The sequence below is a fragment of the Gymnoscopelus microlampas genome, assembly GCF_963454915.1.
Source record: "Gymnoscopelus microlampas genome assembly, chromosome: 6".
Lineage (NCBI taxonomy): Eukaryota > Metazoa > Chordata > Actinopteri > Myctophiformes > Myctophidae > Gymnoscopelus > Gymnoscopelus microlampas.
This window is the reverse complement of record NC_139943.1, coordinates 54,033,435-54,057,309: the sequence shown is the minus strand read 5'-3', so window position 1 is coordinate 54,057,309 and position 23,875 is coordinate 54,033,435. Positions and strand designations below refer to the sequence as shown.

The following is a 23,875-nucleotide window of genomic DNA, read 5'->3' as shown; positions in this document are numbered from 1 at the left end:
AGCACCTTTGCCGTGGTCCAAAATACCGTGAAAGATTAGGCACCTTTATCTTTGGAACATTTTGAGCTGTCATTAATTGACTCTGTTTGTTAATTTAATATGGAAGAAAACTGATGTTAATTGTTGTAGAGAAAACCGTCTGATTCCCTGAAATCACATGACCTACAGTGGGTTGGGTGATTTTGAAGAGGGAGGACTTTATCCAAGCAAGGACATAAGAACAGCCCTCTAAACAGTTCATGTCAGAGTTGTGGAAACATCACCAGCACCATAACACCATTCTGACTGATACCGTTGGTCGGACCATCATCATAACACCACTCTCCTCCTGACTGACACTCATCATCTGTGGAACTCAGGTACGCAGGACAGTTTGGTGTGTTTACAGACTTTGATGACTTTTAAGTATTTTTACTCATTGTATGTAACACCTTATAAGTATTGTTACTCATTGTAGGTACTTTAAAGTGTTTTTACTGACTTTTACGTATTTTTAATTGTAGATTGGGTGTGTGTGTGTGTGTGTGTGTGTGTGTGTGTGTGTGTGTGTGTGTGTGTGTGTGTGTGTGTGTGTGTGTACGTCGTGGCGCATGTGTTGCACTCCTGTTTGTGTTTAATTAGTGTAACTGGTTGCATCTTTGTGTTGCAATCAGCCGCAGCTGTTGAGGCCGTGCTCAGACGGACGGAGGGACAAACACACACGGTCAGTCCTTGGCACCACTCAAAAAATCTCAAACATTAACCAAATGCGTTGTGAACCTGAAAAAGTTGAGAACCACTGATATAGTAGAGTGGGTATGCTTTATTTTCTCCATACAGTTACCGTTTTCATTTCAATTTGTAAGCATTGTTATACAGCAGTATGCAATTATAAATCTGTGCTGTCACGCAGAAAACAATGTCCAAAATATTTACTTTTCACAATACTGCCTCATCAAAGTTGGTATTGTGACTTTATACATTGTCAAATACTAGAATGTTTCCTTATATTATCATTACAGCTCAAGTGGAGTTGGGAGGTTTTTGATCATTAATGTAGAGATAGTAGTTTTTTTGTCCATCAAAGAAGACGAAAAGAAAAAAAAGGTATTTGGAGTTAGGAGGTTTGAACGACAGTTTGAGGATCCAATGGAGTTAGGAGGTTAAGTCAGAAGCGCTTTTTAATACTTTTCATTGGTTTAATATCATTTAAACGTAAAGGGTGTTCAATAGCACTGATTTATTAAAGAAAATAAAAGTTGAAAAACAGAGATAGTTTGTTTGTGCCCGACAGCAACGAAATGCTACTAGTAAGCTTGTGAATATTGCAGAGGTGTCTTATGTTCAAATATATATATATTATATAAGTTTGTAATTACACTTTTTCAACTTTTATAGTAGACATGTGTTTCCCAATATGAGGGTTCCTTGTGTGTAGCTGACCTTTACACTCAGAGTTTATTTATTTGTGTTTGACTGTACAGCCACCAATCCACAGCCAGTAAAGAACAACCAGCAGCTACTTGTGGTCCGGACCCCTTCCTTCCAGCAACACCAGAACACAACGCAGCAGACTGTTGCCAGGGCTTAACGGACGTGCAACCAGCCAGTTAGACTGACAGAGGTAGGCACACCAACATCCACCTTAAATGTCCCTGGCGTTGTACGTCTGTCAAGCTGGACTTCATTATCTGGCTCACAGTACAACTGTGAAGTCAATTTAGTTTATAAACGATGGCTGATTCATTAGGGTTTACCTTAAAGGGATATTTCACTTTCAAACAAATGTTGGGGAATTTTATCATCTACTCAGGCTTTTGTGAACACCCAAGACAGTTTTTAAGTTGCTCGATTCAGTATTTAGATATTTGGTATTCATTTTATCAGACACGCCCCCTTCTTCTTCCCATACCGCCCTCCTAATATGTGAGGGGGCCGTGTTTTTCGATTACTTTCATTTATTTTATAAAATGTATTTATTGTATTAAAATGTTTAATTTTTCCAAATCTTTTATTATTTTTTTTATGAAAAAAGTTATTGAAAAAACATGGCCCCTTCACGTATTAGGAGGGCAGTATGAGTCACCAGAACCAAGGACAGGTGTTCTTGATGAATCTATCATGGTTAAAATTTTGTTTGAAGTTATAATGGGTTTGTATAGGAAGGGGGCGTGTCAGATAAAATGAATATCAAATATCTAAATACTGAATCAAGCAACTTAAAAACTGTCTGGGGTGTTCACAACAGCCTGAGTGGACGACTATTTAGCAATGTTTATCATGGTCCAATATTAATATACCTATAGATAATCTTGTTAAGTTGTTTTTTTTTCTACTTTATTTCAAAGCAATCAATTGTTTTATAAATAATGCAACATCATAATATTCCACAATATAGCAGTAATGACTGATCAGGCCATGCTTCTAAAATGCTTATGTTACAGTGTAATTTATCATTTATGTTCTGTTCATAATATATAATTATAAATTATGTGTTACAAATCGATGCTTCTACCTGACTGTGTTCTCCATGGTCCGTGTGCAATGCAGTGGTGGAAAGTGACTAAGTACATTTACTCTAAGTAAGTAAGTACTTAAGTACACTTTAGAGGCAGATGCAGTTCTACTTTAGTGGAGTATTTACAACTTTTACTTCTACCCCATTACATTTCACAGTCAAATATTGTACTTTTTACTCCACTACAACATTGAGTTTCTAGTTAGGCCTACTTTGATTTTGATTATTATTACAAAATATACATTAACCACTTCAGCCTTAATATATACATATATATATATATACACACGTTGCAACATGTTGTGGGCTTGTAGATCTGCTATCTACAACTTTTATGCATTTTGAAAACTTGTGAAATGGGATATTCTGCACAATGAGTACTTTTACTTTTTGTACTTTAAGTACATATTTATGCGATACCTTTGTACTTTTACTCAAGTAAAAAAGTTGAATACCGAACCTTGATTTCTAACAGACTATTTTTACATTGTGGTATTGATACTTTGACTTGAGTAAAACATTTGAGTACTTCTTCCATCACTGGTATAATGATACATTGCATTAGTAGTCAGAGCCACTTTAAGCCCGCCTCCTCCTGTCCTCCGTATAAAAGTCCAGCTCTTCACTTTATGTTTCCGTGTTGGAACAAGGCAGTGGTGGAAAGTAACTAATTACATTTACTTAAGTACTGTACTTGAGTACATACATTAACCACTTCAGCCCTATATATATTTTGACCGTTTGAAAATAGCAGATCTACAAGCTCGTAAGCTTGTAGATCTGCTATTTTCAAAAGATTTTTATATATTTGAAAACTTGAAATAGAACAAATAGGACAATAGGCCTAATGAGTACTTTTACTTTTGTACTTTGAGTACATTTTGATACCAATACTTTTGTACTTTTACTCAATACAATTTTGAATTCCGGACTTTTACTTGTAACAGAGTACATTGCAGTATTGATACTTTTACTTAAGTAGAACATTTGTACTTTTTTCCACCACTGGAACAAGGTTGGTGTCTTTTGATTTCTCCCCTGTACAACAACATAAGAATTGGAGTTGCCAATTACTTCTGCAGTGTGTGTTTAACTTTGTTTAGAGAGGAGTCCATACCCTGCAAACACACTAACCTGGAGACGAGTGTTTTATGATATTCTGTGTCAGGTATGTTGCATTTTATTATGTATTGTGTAATTGTTATTGTCATATGGCACCCTTTTTTGCTTACGTATTGGAACGAGAGAGGAGTCTATCTCTGCTGTCGGGCAGAAACCAACTATGTCCAAATTATTAACTTTTCAGGAAATGAATGAGGTTTTTAAAACGACACAACACTGCCTCATTAAAGTTGAAAAGTTGGAAAAAAGAGTTGGAGTTAGGTGGTTTGACTGACAGTTTGAGGATCCAAGTTATGAGGTTTAGTCAGAAGAAATACTTTTCATTGGTTCAATATTTGTAAAACCCACACACAGACCTATTGGGTGTTCATTCAATAGCACTGATGTATTAAAGACAATTTAAAAAAGTTGAAATACGAAGATAGGAGGTATGCACCCGACAGTAACGCTATGCACGGTCTGCAAACAAACTAACCTGGAGACGTGTATCAGATGCAGAATAAATGGTAATTGTCTCCAAGGAGATTCATCTTGGGCCATTCAACACAACACAGAAAAGGCTACACTTAAAACATGTGACATGATTTGATGATTTTACATTTCCCTCATATTACCTAGCCTGGGAAGCATACCTTTTCGGGTCTATGATCCGGTCGGGAGCGGGAGTAACCCTACGTCACCAGTCGCGTCATCCGCGTCATCACGCGGCCGGAACTGCAAATCCGGAAAGACTTCACCCCAAAATAGGTCCGTCATAATAAAATCCTTGATGTGGCGTAGTTTAGCTTATTTTTTAAATATAAATGTGAGTGTATTTTCCGGAGACTATTTAGCGTCTGTATTATCCCACGGGGAAATTCTATTCCATTTAAATAGGGATTGGGGAACCAAAACAAAGCGGCTCCGCAAAACCGGATGGGTAAAATCCGAAAAGATAATTATCTTCTTCTTTTTTTTTCAGTAGGCGTGGCCTAGCCCGGATCACACAGGTCTTTAATAACGCATACCAGGCTTTCCTCCGAGGTGGAAAGACTGGTGACGCGAGGTTACATAATTACCTGATAAAATTGAAGATGATGATGTTTGCTCAGACAGTTAGTGCATTATTACCGTAGAACAGGAAGGTCCTTCATTATTTTTTATCCCCGCCAGGCCGGAACTAGCCTGGTAAACCCCCCCCTTCCGGAAATCTCATTTGCATTTGATTTAATGCAAATGAGATTTCCGGAGGGAGGGTTTACCAGGCTAGGCCGGAACGACCTATGGCGAGAGATATAGTTTTCTCGCCGTCTGTTCGTCCGGGCTGTCGATCATCTGTGAAAAGCTCATCTTTGCGAGCACATTTCCATCAGGCCAAGGAAGAAATGCCACCCAAAAGGTTTCAAATCGGCCTCATGGTGGCACTATAACAGGTCAATTCACGTTTTGACCTATAACTCTTGAATCATAGGCCAAAACTCTACCCTCTCTGGATTCCTTTGATCATAACGCAACAGCCGTATAGGCCACGCCCAATTCCTCCGGACTAGATCATTGTGCTATTATTATCATTATCATCATTAATACTTTTTATCGGCCTTATGTCTGTAGTCGGGTGATCAAGATGTATCTGTCAGATCTTACGGATTCCATTCCCATTGGCTATTTGCTTTCAAAGTTTGCCGGAGGCGCCCGTTTTGCACAAATCATGAACACAGTGTCCGTTTTGTGTGAAACTTTGCATGCACACTCCAAATAGACCAAGAAAGATATGGCACCCAAAATGTTTCAAATAGGCCTCATGGTGACACTGGTCGCAACACAGCCCTGAGTATACAGTAGGTAACCCGGCTGATGGAGATCTGCGCTCCGAGGAGTGAATTTTCTGGTTTTGGTTTTGAACTTTTGTTTCATTGTGTTGTGTTTGAATGAAAGCAAATAGAAAAGGCATTTTCAAGTATTCAAGTATTAAGGATTCTAACTCTTTCCCCAGGTTCAGCATGATGGAGAAAGCACACGGATGCTTTTTGATTTTCATTTCCTTCCTTGGTTTTGTGTCTGCATTCCGTGCAATAAGTACGATCAACTCCATCAAAGGGCTAAAAAATACAAACTTTGGCAGCACATATCCACGGCACGGGCGGCAGCTGCTACATTTTTTCGCCAACAACATTCAAATAAACAACTATAACAATATAAGAGCGAGATTTGATCCATACAGAGGAGATTATGGAATCCACCGTTTTTTCAACCGCCCTGATAACAATGACCGACTTCTGCTGCCCGCCATAGAGTACCCCATAGCAGATTACCACATTTTAGGAAATCTAAATCTACACAACACTTGTATGATGCTTCCATCTTCCGTGACCGAAGACTACTACAACTCAGGGCGAAACAGAGAAAATAACAGGGATAGGATCATTATGAGAGTCTGGAACAGGACCATCATTGACCAGGTCTACATCACACAGCACCTTCTAGGTAGCCCACACTTTGATACAGACAACACCTACCTTATCGCTCTTGGCCTGTTGAGAGCGCTCCAGGGCACTAACGTCGACACCATCTTCCCATCCCAAACATGCAGCCGCATTCCTCGTTCCGTCAGTGGTCGCGGTGCAACGAGTCAGGTTAATGATTGTGATTTGAGGAAGATCAAACTGAAGGTGGTAGGTGCCTGCAACGGAAGGGCCAGGATTTGCTGGAGGGACATTCCAAGCAGACTCCTGGAGCGCGGTGTGTACTTGGTGCTTTTTAAGGACATCAACTCAACAACTCTCCTTACCGACAAGTACGTTTACAACGAAGCTTCGGGGTGTTACGACACACTAGTTGTCCTGAATGGTGGCCTTCAGGTCCGATTGCATGAAGCCAAGAAATCCGTCATTCAGTATAATGAAATAACTGTGGGGGATGAACTATCGAGGGGACCGGAGTTTCATGATGCTAATGGTCAGTTGCCCGTCACTATAGGCTATAGAGGAGACAGAGATAGTCTCCAACTGTTTGTCAAGGATGGCAAGGCCTGTGTCCACTTTTACAGAAAAAAGATTTTCACCACTGACCGGAATAATGAGTCGGAGAATAAAGTTTGGATTGATATCCTCTCCTCTGCAAAAGAGGCGGTCTACAGATCTGATCAGTGGCAGTGGGTCGTTAGTTTCTACCAGGAAAGCGGCAATTACCTGGATGTACCAGACTATAATGTCTACACTTTTGAATTTAATGTGACCCTCGATCCAGGTGACAAGGCTCGGTTTAGGCACCAATCCCGTTGGTCTAGCGCACATACTATCGCGTCTACACCACCATGGGAGGGGGTCTGTGACTGAGACTGTGTGTGTGTGTGTGTGTGTGTGTGTGTGTGTGTGTGTGTGTGTGTGTGTGTGTGTGTGTGTGTGTGTGTGTGTGTGTGTGTGTGTGTGTGTGTGTGTGTGTGTGTGTGTGCGCGTGCGTGTGATCACGTATGTGCGTGCGTGTGGCTTACTTCATTGTGCGTGTCACAAAATATTCACGTGCGTGCCCAGTCAGCCAGTGTGCGAGTGTCCTTGCTGTTGTCCCTCTCCCTCCCCATCTCCCCAGGCATGGCCTCTTTCAGAACCCTGAGAACGGCGAGGCTGCACAACATCATCACTAACATGGAAAATAGGCATTTACCTAAATAAACATTATACCATATATCTTATTATAACCCACCAGCATAGTGGAAACCCAATGATAACCAACCAGGCCAACGCACAGCAAGCCACCCTCTACCTGAGGGGTTTGTATTTGAGGAATAAGTGAGAGCCGAGGCGTTTATTACTACAGTAGCAAGTAGTCACAGTAGCAGTGGTGTAAGGTACAGTAACTAAGTACATTTACTCAAGTACTTTGAGGTATTTTTTACTTAACTGGAGTATTTCCAATTTTCGGTACTTTTACTTCTACTCCACTACATCTCAGAGGCAAATATTGTACTTTTACTTCACTACAATTATTTGAAAACTTTAGTTACTAGTTTTCAACTAGTTACTAGTAGATTTAGATTATTATTACGAAAACACACTAACCACTTCAGCCCCTATATACTTTTCAGCCATTTGAAAATAGCCGATCTATCTAGATTTGTATACATTTGAAAACTTGTGAAATGGGACCCTCTGCATAATGAGTACTTTCTACTTTTGGTACTTTAAGTACATTTTGATACCAATATTTTTGTACTTTTACACAAGTACATTTTTAATTCCAGACTTTTACTTGTAACAGAGTACACTGCAGTATTGATACTTTTACTTAAGTAAAAAAAAAATAGTACTTTTTCCACCACTGCACAGTGAAAAATGTGCAAGATACCTTGTATCTATATCTATATCTACTGTATATCTATATCTACTATCTATATATGTATTATACTACAGTAGCAAGTAGTCACGGTAGTAGCATCAACATGAAAAATGTGCAAGATACATTGTATCTACTGTGTATCTATAAGTGCACAAATGTATTGTTTACAGGTGGTAACTGGTAACAATAAACAGCATACAATATGTGCATTGTGCAACTTCACACTTCCACCATCTATTTCACCATCCAAATAAGTGTAATTATAATTGTATTTCTTAGTCTTTGTTGTTTTAAAATCCCTGTATACGTTCATATAACTGCATCACGTTCCACCGTCTCTGGATTCCACCGGTCAAAGACATCTTTTGGTCCAGTTCCAGTCAGACATCACGGTCGCCCGGCCTTGTAACTCAGACAGTAAAGCGGGTTGAGTTAACAGTATCCTAGCCTCCAGGGACGTGCACAGATAGACTCTAGGTGGTGCTAGAGCACCTGCCCTTTGCCCTCTTGACCAGAAGTGCCCTTTTGGGGGAAAAAAAAAAGTTTTTTTTGTTTTCAGTTTACAGGTCTTCAACAGGGGGTCCGGGACCCCTAGGGGGTCCTCAGAGTTACTACAGGGGGTCCGCCAAATCTTTATGTGATATGATTTTTCTTTTTACCATAACCACTCGAAACCTAGCATCCCTTTTCTGAGGAGAACTTTAGCGCGAGGCGTTGGGCTTGTAGATCGGCTATTTTTGGCAAAGAGGTATAGGTGTAGAGGGAAAAAAGAGCAGACCAAGTAAACAAAAAAAAGTATAATTTACTTGAGCTCCTGCCCCTCAAAATGTCTGTGCACGCCACTGCTAGCCTCGATCTCCAGGCTTTTACTTTCCTTCGCGTTTTGCTCAAAAACAAAGATCGGTGAACCAATTGTTTTCGCCTGTTGTTTTCACCGGAGATTTTGAATCCGCCCCTCTTGACCAGATATCAGACGCGCTGGGGCAGGCTAACAGTATCCTAGTCCACATCCAAGGCATTCACAGCATTGCAATGATCAATTCAAAAAACAAAATCATCAAATCAATATGTATATAATGTATAGTGGGGGCCCAGTGGCGCAGTCGGTAACGCTGTCGCCTCACAGCAAGAAAGTCCTGGGTTCGATTCCCGAAGGGGACGCTGGGGGGGGGCGCTGCGGCCGCTTGGGGCTACGTCCAACCGGGGAAACTCTCCCCTGTCAGGTGATAAGAAGGTCAGTAGGCTCTGATGCATTGAAGGAGACATGAGCTCGGCCCTGGCCTCCCTAGGTTGGCAGAGGGAGTATAGTGCCCAGGATTACATAGACAATTGGCACTGGGTGTAAAAAATGGGGTTACACAATCGTGGGATAAAAATAGAAAAAATCATATGAGTAATTTTGTTTCAATCATGTTATCATATCATGTTGTCATGTTTCGGAAACAGTGTACTAAATCAACTGTATATTTAGTTGACTAAAATCTCACAGCATTTTTTGTCAACTAAAACTAGACTAAAAGTAAAACATTACAGATGACTAAAATATGACTAAAACTTAATGGAATTTAATTCAAAAGACTAAAGACTATACGACTAAAACTACATCAACATTTGCTATCAACATTAAAGGGAAAGTTCACCTACAAAATGATTTTGTTCCTATCAATTAGTCACCCCATGGAGACTTTCATGGATATTTTTTTTGTTTTTGTCGCATTCCTCTAAGCCAATATTGTGATGACCCGCAGCGGTTCCGGTAGGAGACACAAAGGAGACTCTTTCCAACCGGAACCACTGTCTACCGGCCTGCTGGTCATCAAATTGTTGGCTTAGGAATGCGACAATGCAAAAATATACCCATGAATTCAAGTCACCATTGGGTGACTAATCGAACTTTTTTTGGGGGGGGTGAACTATCCCTTTAACACTGGTGTACAGTCATAACCTGGCCCATGTCACTAGCTGGACTTTGATTTGTCCGTTGCACAACATGTAATGGGCTTTTCATTTAGAGTTTTCTTTGTTCTTTGGGCTTACTGTATTTTTATGCACGTGCTGAATATACTTTTCATTTAGAGTTGTCTTTGTTCTTTGGGCTGACTGTATTTTTATGCACGTGCTGAATATACAAACTACTGCAAGTGTTTCTTCTTGCAGTAGTTCACAGTTCTAACTTGTGATTACTATACTTTTTTTGTATTGCAAAATGTGTTTTATATACAATAAAGAAAATGCACGTATAACTACATGCCCTGAACGCTGTGTTCTCAGTTTTTTGATGTAGCGTCTAAGCATTGTTTGAATTTGAGCACAGATTAAATGGGTTTGTTTTATGCAAATTGTTTGATTTTGCCAAAAGAGTCAGAGGTTTTGCTAATGTTTTGTTTTTTTTCGTTGTTGTTGAAAGTTTTGACAAAAACGGGTGAAGGTTTTCAACAAAGGATGTCTTAGCAACTGTGAATTTCTTCTTTTTTTTTTCAATAATAGCAAGCCCCGCACATCAATTCATCAGGTCACGTGCAATACAGAGAGGCATCGTGTCAATCACTCAACCTCTTACATTTAACCCATTCAATCCGGGAACGCATCTGTGTCATTTTAGATTTATTTGGCTATTCAAAAAATAGCAGATCTACAAGCTCATAGCACGGCACTCGGTGCCACGCTATGAGCTTGTAGATCTGCAATTTTTTAAATATTTTTGAAAAATCTTAAATGTGTGCAAATCTTTGTATATATATATATATATATATATTTTTTTATTTATTTATTTATTTATTTATTTATTTATTTATTTATTTATTTATTTATTTATTTATTTATTTATTTATTTATTTATTATTATTATTTTCTTAAAATGACACAGATGCGTTCCCGGTCTTAATGGATTAAACGTCCGTCCGAGTGCACTTGCCCTTGCTTTATTGGAAGGGGAGATGCAACTGCAACAAGCTAAACAAAGAAAGAACTAGAAGAAGTGCTCCCGGAGCACAGGCCTCCGCCAGATCAGCGAGGTAATTGTGGGCCAGCAATGTTCGGAATTCGCCAATCGGAATGGAATATGAAAAATCGGACGGATCCTTCTTGATCACTTGACTATAGAAATAATGTGTACCAATTTGCGTGGTGTTTGGAATACATTTGTTGGAGTAATATAAAAAGAAAGCTTTGCAAAAATCGTCCTCTGGTGACGCTATAATAGGACAATGTTAAAAGAGTGTAGTTTGTTCCTCAACATAGTGCTAATGTGCGTGCAAAAAGTCACCGCAATCGGACGCTGCGTTCGTGATTTGCGGTATTTTGTTCCAAATGAGCCACTCCCGTAAACTTCAGATGTCAATCCTAGCCAATCAGGATGGAATATGAAAAATCGAACGGATCCGTCCTGATCACATGACTACAGAGATCATGTGTACCGATTGGCAAGAAATTTGGATAAAATCTGAAGGAGAAATATCTTTTTTTTTTTTCGGCCTCCTGGTGGCGCTATAATAGGCAGATGTGATAAATGCAGGGTAAACATTTTTCTTTGGCCTCTAGGGAGTGCGCATACAAAGTTTTACACAGATTGGTGCAGTTATAGGTAAAAACACGAATCGGCCTGTTATAGCGCCACCGTGAGGCTGATAAAAAAAAATCAAGTGGCATTTTTACCTCGGCCTAGTGGGAATGTCCTAGTGCAAAATTTCACAGAAATCGCGCTCTGTTCATGATTTGAGGCATTTTTTTAAAACAGAGCACTCTTGAAAACTTTGGAAGCCAATCTTAGCCAATCAGTATGGAATATGAAAAATCTGAAAGACCTGTTTCGTTTAATGACTATAGAGATACTGTGTATCGATCTGAGTGATGTTTGGACAAAATCTGTAGGAGTACTGTAAAAAATAATGTTATAGCGCCTGGTGGCGCTATAACAGGCCCATGTAAAAAAAAAATGGGGCAGAGGTTCTGAATTGGCATCCAGGGAGTGTTTGTGCACAGTGTTGCTATTATCAAGCCATACACAGATTAGCTGTACACAGACTGTGTGTGTGTGTGTGTGTGTGTGTGTGTGTGTGTGTGTGTGTGTGTGTGTGTGTGTGTGTGTGTGTGTGTGTGTGTGTGTGTGTGTGTGTGTGTGTGTGTGTGTGTGTGTGTGTGTGTGTGTGTGTGTGTACCGCATGCTTTACAGCAAATCAGGCCATTTCACAGAAAAGACTCTGGACACAACTGAAAGTGAAAGTATGCAACTGTCCGGCCACTGTTACTAACATATGTGTTCTGTCTGGGAGGGGTGGACACAGTAATTCATTCATTTACTGTTTGTTAGTTTAATATGGAAGAAAACTGATGATAATCGTTGCTGAGAAAACTGCCTGATTCTCTGAAATCACATGACCTACAGTGGGTTGGGGGATGTTGAAGAGGGAGGACTTTATCCAAAGCAAGGACATAAGAACAGCCCTCTAAACAGTTCATGCCAGAGTTGTGGAAACATCACCATCACCATAACACCATTCTGACTGATACCGTTGGACCATCATCATAACACCACTCTCCTCCTGACTGACACTCATCATCTGTGGAACTCAGGTACGCAGGACAGTTTGCTGTGTGTGTGTGTGTGTGTGTGTGTGTGTGTGTGTGTGTGTGTGTGTGTGTGTGTGTGTGTGTGTGTGTGTGTGTTTCCTGTCTCTCTTCACTATCACTAAAGGCCTGAAAATGCACCATGTGCCAAAGTGAATACATGTTTTACCAATGTTTAACATGTCGAGACTCTGCATTGAATATCACTATTCAATAGTATACAATAAGCATATTTATGTAATGAACATAATCACATTCATTTTGTGTGATGAACTGGATTTTCTTGTATTTTGAAGTATATATTGTGTACGGTTTACATTAATATTTCAGTATTTTGGTGCCAGTTGTTGTTTTGTTGCTGTTATGAATGACTTACAATAACAATACATATTCATCTAATTACATAGAAGGTAAGTCCACTCTAGCGTACAAGTTACAAATGTGGGTGATTGTTTATTGTACGTTATATGGTTATCATATACACGTGTCTGGCCATGCAGAGGACAGTGTCACTTGAGGAGATCAAGCTCTAACTAGTTATTTGTTTGGCAAGGTAGCTTTAACAGCTCTCTTTGTTGATGTGAAAGCCTATGCACATTACTGTTCACTCCATGCATGCAGTAGGTGTGTTCTACGGCAGTGGTTCTCAACCTGTGGGTCACCAAATGATTTTGGGGGGTCCCCAGATGATTATCTTAATGTGCAACAGTAAACAAACTAACATACATTATAAGTGTATCTAAAGTGACAATTTTAGTCAAAAGGTCATCAACCAACTATATTTAAAAAAAATCTCAAACATTAAAGGCATTGTAGGGAGTTCAGACATAATCAAAGAAAAAAACTGTTGTCAAACACCGCCCCTCCAGCAGTTCTTTTCCCCGACCACCAGGGGGTGACGCAGGGGGGACTTTTTAAATGAGTCATGCCCAAAATAGGTTGCCTTATGCGGATACAATTCGCGGAAATGCCCGACCCTACGGTTCTCTGAATTTATATTTTTAAATAGGCTCTTTCATGATAAATTGACCACATATATGAAGCTAAACAACTAAATTCTATCCAAACGATTTTTTAAAAGTAAATTATGTGCCTCAAAAAAGAAGTTTGAGAGCGTTTTAAAACCGAAAGTAAAAAGTTGATACGGGCACGGACGCGCACGGACACGCACATGCGTGCGTTAATTTACGACCCGGACATAAACAACATGAACATAAACAGAAGGGAAAATACGGATTTCAGACAGAGGACTGTGTTTCAATGAAGGAAAACACCCCAGCATCATTATATAGTGGCTGATAGAGGGGAGAAAATGCAAAAAATATATATATACATATTTTTTAAATTTAGGCTTAATGTTCCCTACAATGCCTTTAACCAAATGCGTTGTGAACCTGATAAAGTTGAGAACCACTGATATAAAGGAGGTATGCTTTATTTTCTTTATTATCATTTTAATTTCAATGTGTAAGCATTGTTATTACAGCAGTATGCCAATTATACATCTCTGCTGTCACGCAGAAAACAATGTCTAAATATATTAACTTTTCACAATACTGCCTCATCAAAGTTGGTATTGTGACTTTATACATTGTCAGATAGGCCTACTTCAACGTTTCCTTATACTGTATTATCATTACTTTACCCAAACACAGCTCAAGTGGAGTTGGGAGGGTTTTGACCATTAATGTGGAGATAGTTCTTTTGTCAGACGAAAGAAAAAAAAACATAGTTGGAGTTAGGAGGTTTGAATGACAGTTTGAGGATCCAATGGAGTTAGGAGTTTAGTCAGAAGCGCATGTTAATACTTTTCATTCGTTTAATATAATTTAAATGTAAAGGGTGTTCAATGGCACTGATTTATTAAAGAAAATACTAAAGTTGAAAAACAGAGTTTGTTTGTTTGTGCCCGACAGCAACGAAATGCTACTAGTAAGCTTGTGAATATTATGTTCAAATATAAAGTTTGTAATTACGCTTTTACAACTTTTATAGTAGATGATGTGTTTCCCAATATGCAGGAGGGTTCCTCGTGTGTAGCTGACCTTTACACTCACACTGTTTGTTTATTTGTGTATGACTGTACAGCCACCAATCCACTGCCAGTAAAGACAGAACAACTAGTTCTGTATTTGGTGTGGTTGGTGTGGTTGGTGGTCCGGACCCCTTCCTTCCAGCAACACCAGAACACAACGCAGCAACAATAGATGTGCAACCCCAGCCAGTTAGACTGACAGAGGTAGGCACACCTGTCACACAAACATCCACCTTAAATGTCCCTGGTATTGTACGTCTGTCAAGCTGGATTATGCCGGACCTCGATTATTCGACTAATCAGTCTGAGTCGACTGCCAATCTCTTAGTTGAATTATTTAAATATTAATCATTATTTGACTGAGAGATTGGCCTAATTTGTTACATCAATTAACTAATAGTTTGCCAAGAATATGATATACATCATGATTTTTTGGGAGAAACCAAGCAAGCATATTATGTTAAAACAGACATTAAGCTAGCCTGGGACCAGACGAATCTGCCAGTGCAAAAAAAAAAGTGCCCTCGTTGGCTGGCCACGCGAGGCTAACATTAAGCACCCCTACAGCCCAAATGGAATGTTCCCCTATTGCATATCTTTTTTTGCATGATTCGACTGAGGGTTTTTTTTTTTTTTTTTTGCATTAGCCGACTATTAGTCGACTATAGGCAACATTTGGCCAATCAGATTCGACTATAGAAATCCTTAGTCGGGGACAGGCCTAAGCTGGATTTACATAAAAGCCATTATCTGGGTCACAGTACAACTGTGAAGTCAATTTTGTTTTTTAAACAGGTACGGCTGATTCTTAAGTGTTTACCTTTAGCAATGTTTATCATGGTCCAATGTACCTGTAGATAATCTTGTTGTGGTGTTGTTTTTTTCTACTGTATTTAAAAGCAATCAATTGTTTTATAAAGAATGCAACAACCATAATATTCCACCATATCCAGTATAAACGGATCAGGCCATGCTTCTAAAATGCTATTGTAACAGTGTCATTTATCATCTGTTCATCTAACTATATAAATGGCGAGCAACTTCCGCACCCTCGGTGGCGACACCCCACAGCTCTGTTATCGAATAAACAACGCACCGCCAGACCACATGTCGCCTACTGACTCGCCACGGCGGCCGCGCTGAATTTACGCCTCGCGTAGGGGACATCTCACTGCTCACTACACCGTTTCCACCGCGCAACATAATTAATTCTACTCACCAAATGTCGGACAAAACGGAAGGGGAGGCAGCTTCGTACCGTTTACCGTGCGCACGACCTCATCACCACAACAGCAGCCAGCCGCTGCGGGGGTTTTTTCCTTTTTTTCCAAACTTTTTTTTTGGTCACCATTTTCTCCAGGCACCATTTCTGGTGTAACCTCGGGTGTTTCTTTTCACCAGCCAATCACCTTTCACGTTGCCACGTCCGTTGCCACGTCGCGCTGACGTACGCTAAACAAGCGCTGCCGTGCGCACAATGCAAACGAGCCCAAAGGCGCGCAAAAATAAGCCGACCATTGCTTAGACACAAAGTCAGACCTGGCAACGCAGCCTACGCCAATCATGTGTGAGAGATCTACAAGCTATGGGGCAGAGACGCCACCGTATCTTAGCAACAACTACAGCGCTCACTCTCATTGGTCCTGTCACGCTAAGAGCAGTCTCCAGACAATGGCATCGCAGACAGCTTGATCTGGGACCCCCCCATTCTGTTTGAATCTCTCACATCGTTGACTTGCTCGCAGCAAAATAACAGCCCGATGTGGAGAGTCAGTGAGAGCTGGATAAACGACGTAAAATGTGTCAAAAGGAGTCTGTACGGCTGTCGATAAATGAACACATGACGTCGGTGGGAGAGGCGATATTGTGTCCTTTGGACAAACAGCAGCGTGGTGCTGATGTTTGTTGTGTGAAGCAGCTTAATGTCAGAGTGTTTGTGTTGGAGCGCCTCAGTGCGGCTGCAGAGTTCATGTGCAACCTCTTCCACAGAGACACAGAGACACTAGAAACTCTGCTGGGGAAAAAAAACACTGCTGGGCATTGACTTTCCTATGGACATTGATCTACACACTGCAGGTATATCTGCTACACACACAACATCAAACTACACACTGCAGGTATGACGCAGCGTTTGCATTACAGCCAGCATGCCAGCGTAGTTCCCATATGGTTTCAAGGTGGGCTAAACCATATGGACCCCATGTCAGCAATGTCAGCGGCATCCACTTCAGTCCCAACTGCGATGCCCATGCAGGCTATAAGTAGCTTCTACCTGGCCCTTAGGTGGGCCCCAACTAGCCATGTTTATGTGGGACCAAGGCGGGTCCTAACTGGGTTTGCCCATGCAGGCTTTAACTGGGTTCTACCTGGGCCCTAGGTGTACCCTAACCAACCACAGTGCAGTGCCCATCGCTCCAATTGTTGTGACGTCAGGGCTCTCAATACTGCACATTGGTGGAGGAGGAGGGGCCGCAGGGCGACCGCACACATCGCTGAACCAATGGTAGCCCACGGATGTTTCCTCTGTGGATTTACAATCTGCCCCTCTATGCCACATATCATCCGCACTACAGGGTCTTCACTGACCGAGCCACGGCCCCACTGACCCTCATGACGCTACGCCACTTCAACGTGCGGCAGCATGCGCTGGGTTGCCAGGTTTGCACAGCCTGCGCCAGAAACAAGCAACCACCTTCATGAAAAAAAAAAAAACACCGAAATGGTCCGCAATGTTCCAGAGGTGTCCCCGCGCGTCCCAACACTCCACAGGGGGTCAGTGGACCATCAGGGGGTCCGCGGACCCCCTGTGGACCCCCTGAAACATAACAAATATTATTTCTTCACATTTTTTCCTTTTTCAAAATTTTTTTTCCACAGTTTCACTCCGGCGATTTGGGTCCCCCAATATACACACGGCCACGCTGGGCCCCGTGCGCGGCTGGGGTTGAGGGGGGCGTAGCCCCCCGAAACTCTAGTAATATATAATTATACAAAATGTGTTACAAATCGATGCTTCTACCTGACTGTGTTCTCCACGGTCTGTGTGTATAATGCAGTGGTGGAAAGTAACTAAGGACATTTACTCAAGCGCTGTACTTAAGTACACTTTTGAGGCAGTTCAACTTTAGTGGAGTATTTACAACTTTTACTTCTACCTCCATTACATTAAAATATTGTACTTTTTACTCCTCTACAATTGAAAACTTGAGTTTGTAGTTATTTTGATTATTATTACAAAACATACATTAACCACTTCAGTCTTAATATATACTTTGGCAATTTGAAAATAGCCAATCTACAAGCGTGTTGTGGGCTTGTAGATCTCCTATTTTCCTTTTTTTCTGAAATGGGATATTTTGCACAATATATATATATAGCCTACTTTTAGTACTTTACAGTACATTTTGATGCCGATACCTTTGAACTTTAATTTACCCAAGTACATTTTTTACATTGTGGTATTGATACTTTTACTGAAGTAAACATTACATTACATTACATTACAGTCATTTAGCAGACGCTTTTATCCAAAGCGACTTACAATAAGTGCATTCAACATAGATAGGGAACGAAACTACTAATCACCAGAGGTCTTAAGTGCATTTCTTGTAAACATTTTGAGTACTTGGGTCTTAAGTGCATTTCTTGTAAACATTTTGAGTACTTCTTCCATCACTGGTATAATGATACATAGTGCATTAGTAGTCAGAGCTCCTAGCCCCCGTCCCCCTGTCCTCTGCATACAAGTCCAGCTCCTCACTTTGTGTTTCCGTGTTGGAAGGTGGGTGTCTTTTGACTTCTTCACTGCATACTGTAACAACATAAGAATTGGAGTTGCTAATTACTTATGTTTGTTTAACTTTGTTTAGAGAGAGTCCATACCCTGCAAACACACTAACCTGGAGACGAGTGTTTTATGACATTCTGTGTCAGGTATGTTGCATTTTATTATGTATTGTGTAATTGTTATTGTTATGTGACACCCTTTTTGCTTCCGTATTGGAATGAGAGAGGAGTCTGTCTTTGCTGTCGGGCAGAAACCAACTATGTCCAAAATATTAACTTTTCAGGAAATGAATGATGTTTTTAAAACAACACAACACTGCCTCATCAAAGATGGTGTTGTTGTGACTTTATACATTGTCAGATACTTGCATGTGCCCCTATATTATCAACACTTTACCCTAATCCAGCTCAAGTGAGTTAGGAGGTTTTTGACCATTAAGTGGAGATAGTTGTTTTTGTCCATCATTGATTAGAATGACATTTTGAGGATCCAATGGAGTTGGAGGGCACATGGTGGCACTATAACAGGTCAATTCACACTTTGACTTATAACTCTATACAATCAAATATCTACCCTCTCTGGATTCCTTGGATCATGATTATTGTCTCCGCCAGGCCGAAGGCATGGCGAGAAAGTATGTTTTACCATCCGTCCGTCCTTCCGTCCGTCCGTGTGTGTGTGTGTGTGTGTGTGTGTGTGTGTGTGTGTGTGTCCTGTGTGTGTGTTACCAGCTAATCTCCGGCACCGTTGGTCCGTTCGCTCCGAAACTGTGCACACACACTCCCTGGATGCCAATTCAGAACCTCTGGCCCAATTTTTTCACATGGGCCTGTTATAGCGCCACCAGGAGGCCGATTTGTGCAAAACACATTTTTTTACATTACTCCTACAGATTTTATTCAAATATCATGCAAATCGGTACACAGTATCTCTATAGTCATGTGATCAACACGGATCTGTCCGATTTCCCATATTCCATCCTGATTGCCTATGGTTGGCTTCCAAAGTTTGCAGGATTGGTCCGTTTTGAACAAAATGCCTCAAACTATGCATGCAGCTTGCGATTTCCGTGAAATTTCACACACACATTCCCACTAGGCCGAGGAAGAAATGCCACCCTTTTCACATTGGCCTGTTATAGCGCCACCAGCAGGTCTAATTTAGCAAAAAAACATTTTTGGAACAAAATGCCTCAAATCATGAATGCAGTGTCTGATTGCCGTTAAAGACCTAAGAATAAATGGCACCCTTTTCACATTGGCCTATTATAGCGCCACCAGGAGGCCAGAATAACGTACCTGACCTGGCGGAGACCTGTGCTCCGAGGAGCACTTTTTCTAGTTATTATTATTATTATTATTATTATTATTATTATTATTACCCTTATTATTATTATTACCCTTATTATTATTGTTATTATTACTCTCCGCCAGGAGAGTATTGTTATCACTGCGTTTTCACTTTCTAAACATGACACACCGATTGGTCAAGCCTCACGTGACACGTGAAATACTGTGATCTGATTGACGCCACCGGGCCTATATATACATGGCATCACTCTGACAGTGTCTCTGCCACTGTCAGAGTGAGGTAAGACGGGAACCATGAAATGGGACATTTATATAGACAGGAGGGATATGACATAGGACACTTATACAGACAGGAGGGATAGGACACTCACACAGACAGAACGGAAGAGGACACTTACCCAGACAGGTTGGATAGGACACTTACATATACAAGAGGGATAGCGACCTATAAATACATGTGTCACTGTGATAAGCCAGATTCCAATACCGAAAATCCGGCCACTAGCTCACTCCCAGACCTTCGAACCGGAAGTAGTCAAGTAGTCGCGGTCCAATTGTTCCTATCTGTCTTATTGGACAGATAGGACAGATAGGACACTTATATAGACAGGAGGGATATGACACTTACATAGACAGGACGGATAGGACAGGAGGGATAGGACACTTACACAGAATGAACGGAAGAGGACACTTACCCAGACAGGATGGATAGGACACTTTCATATACAAGAGGGATAGCGACCTTCGCGACCTTCGAACCAACACAAGTCTTCTGGCGGAGAGTTGTGCTCCGAGGAGCACTTTTTCTAGTTATTATTATTATCATCATGATTCATTTTTTTTATCAGCCCTATGTCTGTAGTCAGACTATTTGGCTATTTGCTTTCAAGGAAGGGCCGGTTTTGTACAAATCATGAACACAGTGTCCGATTTGCGAGAAACTTTGGACACACACTCCATACAGCCCAAGAAAGAAATAATGGCACCCCAAATGTTTCAAATCGGCCTCATGGTGACGCTGATCGCAACATAGCCCTGAGTAGGCATCTGTGTTCCGAGGCAACACAGTCTCACTGCCCCGAAGTCACATATTGACTTTTTTGCAGAACGCCTTCTAGTCACATTGTGACTGCCCAACGTCATAATGTGACTTCCCAGCAGTCATAATGTGACTTTAGGGTAGCTCCATTGAGATACATAGCTGAATAGACAACATGCGTTAAAAGCTGTGGTTTAAATGCAACATAACACACGTCACCACCCAAACAAACCTGGAAATATTCTGTGCATTTTCATATTTTGTTGATCATTTTTCGATAAGTGTTTGTTGAGAACGATAGATTTGTTTAACTTTTCCAACCCCCTGACGTCACGTCAGATTACTTCCTGCATTCTGCGATGTATTTTTCAGTGTCAATAAAGATCTGACAAAAAGAGGACCAAAAAAATGTTTTATGATCTATCTATCTATCTACATAAACGTTCAAAAGTGCTGACCCTATGGCCACAAATGTTGCAATTATGTACGGGTCCTTAAAAGTACCCGTATCTTCCGTATTTTTTAATGAAAAGTATTTTAATCTGATTGGTGGCCATTTTATCAGAGAGTTGTAATGTTGCGTGAGTGCAGTACACCTCTCAACCCATAGGGTCACGTGAAAACATATGGCAGAAATGGCCAGCAATTGGATTAAAAGGTTTTTTATTGAACATTAAAAAAAATACGGGTACTTTTGAGAAACCATATATAATTATAACATCCGTGGTCATAAGTTAGTATCTTTTTATTTGAAATGTGAACGTTTATGTAGATGTACGGGCTGTAAATGTAGAAGTGCAAACACCAGGTTAAAGTTTCGCCATGCCTGCCATAATTTATTCTACATCTACATAAACGTTCAAAGTCACAAACATTATTATCATTCTTAAGTTAATTAAAATAATGTTAATTATTGTCAAAGCCCGGAACTGTTATTTCTGATCGTCCATTTAAATAATCGTTCATTATTTAAATGGATTATTATTGGTTATTAAACCATTTCACTCGCAATATTTATGTTAAAACATATTTTACATCGATTGTATGCGTGATTACGGTGGATATAACTGCAAACGAACTATATTTACTATATATATATATATATATATATATATATATATATATATATATATACACACACACGATTCATCATTATTATTTGTATTTATTATTATTGTTATTTATTAATATTATTTATTTATTGGCCTTATGTTATTAATAATTATTATTATTAACATAAGGCCAATACATGAATCGAATACATCAAGTCAGGAGGGCACTAGAGACATCTGGGCACCATATTGTTGGGACGACTGGACACCTGGACATCTGGGCACTAGGGACATCTGGGCACTATGGTACAACTGGGCACCTTGACAACTGGCACTAGGTACATGTGGGCACTTGGCCAACTGGGCACTAGGTACATGTGGGCACCTGGACAACTGGGCACTAGGGACATCTGGGCACCTTATTTTGGACGACTGGGCACCTGGACATCTGGGCACTATGGTACATGTGGGCACCTGTACAACTGGGCTCTAGGTACATGTGGGCACCTGGAAAACTGGGCACTGGGGACATGTGGGCACCTGGACAACTGGGCACTATGGACACGTGGGCACCTGTACAACTGGGCACTAGGGACATGTGGGCACTTGGAGAGATGGGCACCAAAACCATCTGGGCACTAGGGACATGTGGGCACCTGGACGAGTGGGCAATTAGGGGTGGAGACATCTGGGCACTAGAGACATGTGGGCACCTGGACACCTGGGCACTAGGGACATCTGGGCACCTTATTTTGGACGACTGGGCACCTGGACATCTGGGCACTATGGTACATGTGGGCACCTGTACAACTGGGCTCTAGGTACATGTGGGCACCTGGAAAACTGGGCACTGGGGACATGTGGGCACCTGTACAACTGGGCACTAGGGACATGTGGGCACTTGGAGAGATGGGCACCAAAACCATCTGGGCACTAGGGACATGTGGGCACCTGGACGAGTGGGCAATTAGGGGTGGAGACATCTGGGCACTAGAGACATGTGGGCACCTGGACACCTGGGCACTAGGGACATCTGGGCACCTTATTTTGGACGACTGGGCACCTGGACATCTGGGCACTATGGTACATGTGGGCACCTGTACAACTGGGCTCTAGGTACATGTGGGCACCTGGAAAACTGGGCACTGGGGACATGTGGGCACCTGGACAACTGGGCACTATGGACACGTGGGCACCTGTACAACTGGGCACTAGGGACATGTGGGCACTTGGAGAGATGGGCACCAAAACCATCTGGGCACTAGGGACATGTGGGCAACTGGAGAGGTGGGCACTAAAACCATCTGGGCACTAGGGACATGTGGGCACCTGGACAAGTGGGCAATTAGGGGTGGAGACATGAGGGCACTAGGGACATGTGGGCACCTGGACAACTGGGCAATATGGACATCTGGGCACTATGGTACATGTGGGCACCTGTACAACTGGGCACTAGGTACATATGGGCACCTGGACAAATGGGCACTGGGGACATGTGGGCACCTGGACAACTGGGCACTATGGACATGTGGGCACCTGGACAACTGGGCACTATGGACATGTGGGCACCTGGACAACTGGGCACTAGGGACATCTGGGCACTATGGTACATGTGGTGGGCACCTGGAAAACTGGGCATTATTGACATCTGGGCACCATATTTTTGGGACGACTGGGCACCTGGACATCTGGGCACTATGGTACATGTGACATGTGGTGGGCACCTGGAAAACTGGGCATTAGTGACATCTGGGCACCATGTTTTTGGGACGACTGGGCACTTGGACAACTGGGCACTAGGGACATCTGGGCACCATGTGTTTGGGACAACTGGGCACCTGGACATCTGGGCACATGGACATCTGGGCACTAGGGACATCTGGGCACCTGGAGAGGTGGGCACCAAAACCATCTGGGCACTAGGGACATGTGGGCACCTGGACAAGTGGGCAATTAGGGGTGGAGACATGAGGGCACTAGGGACATGTGGGCACCTGGACAACTGGGCAATATGGACATCTGGGCACTATGGTACATGTGGGCACCTGTACAACTGGGCACTAGGTACATGTGGGCACCTGGCGAGGGTCCCTCGCCTGGAAAAAAATAAAAATAATAATCTGTTGTCCAATTGTGTCAGCGCCCCCTAGTGGCCA

General features: G+C 41.6%; 1 long non-coding RNA gene across 4 annotated transcripts in view; it reads left to right on the top strand.

The window, feature by feature from the left end:
• The first annotated feature begins 262 nt into the window (after positions 1-262).
• The window catches only part of LOC311046537, a 28,508-nt gene continuing 4,895 nt past the window's right edge, over positions 263-23,875 (top strand). The window contains exons 1-4 of one of the 4 annotated variants that reach the window (XR_014600895.1): positions 263-359; positions 622-703; positions 1,464-1,603; positions 3,601-3,665. This is a non-coding gene — a long non-coding RNA (uncharacterized lncRNA). Of the gene's footprint in view, positions 360-610; positions 708-1,463; positions 1,604-3,600; positions 3,666-23,875 lie in introns of those variants that run through there. The other 3 variants (XR_014600896.1, XR_014600897.1, XR_014600898.1) reach the window with 3 other exon arrangements.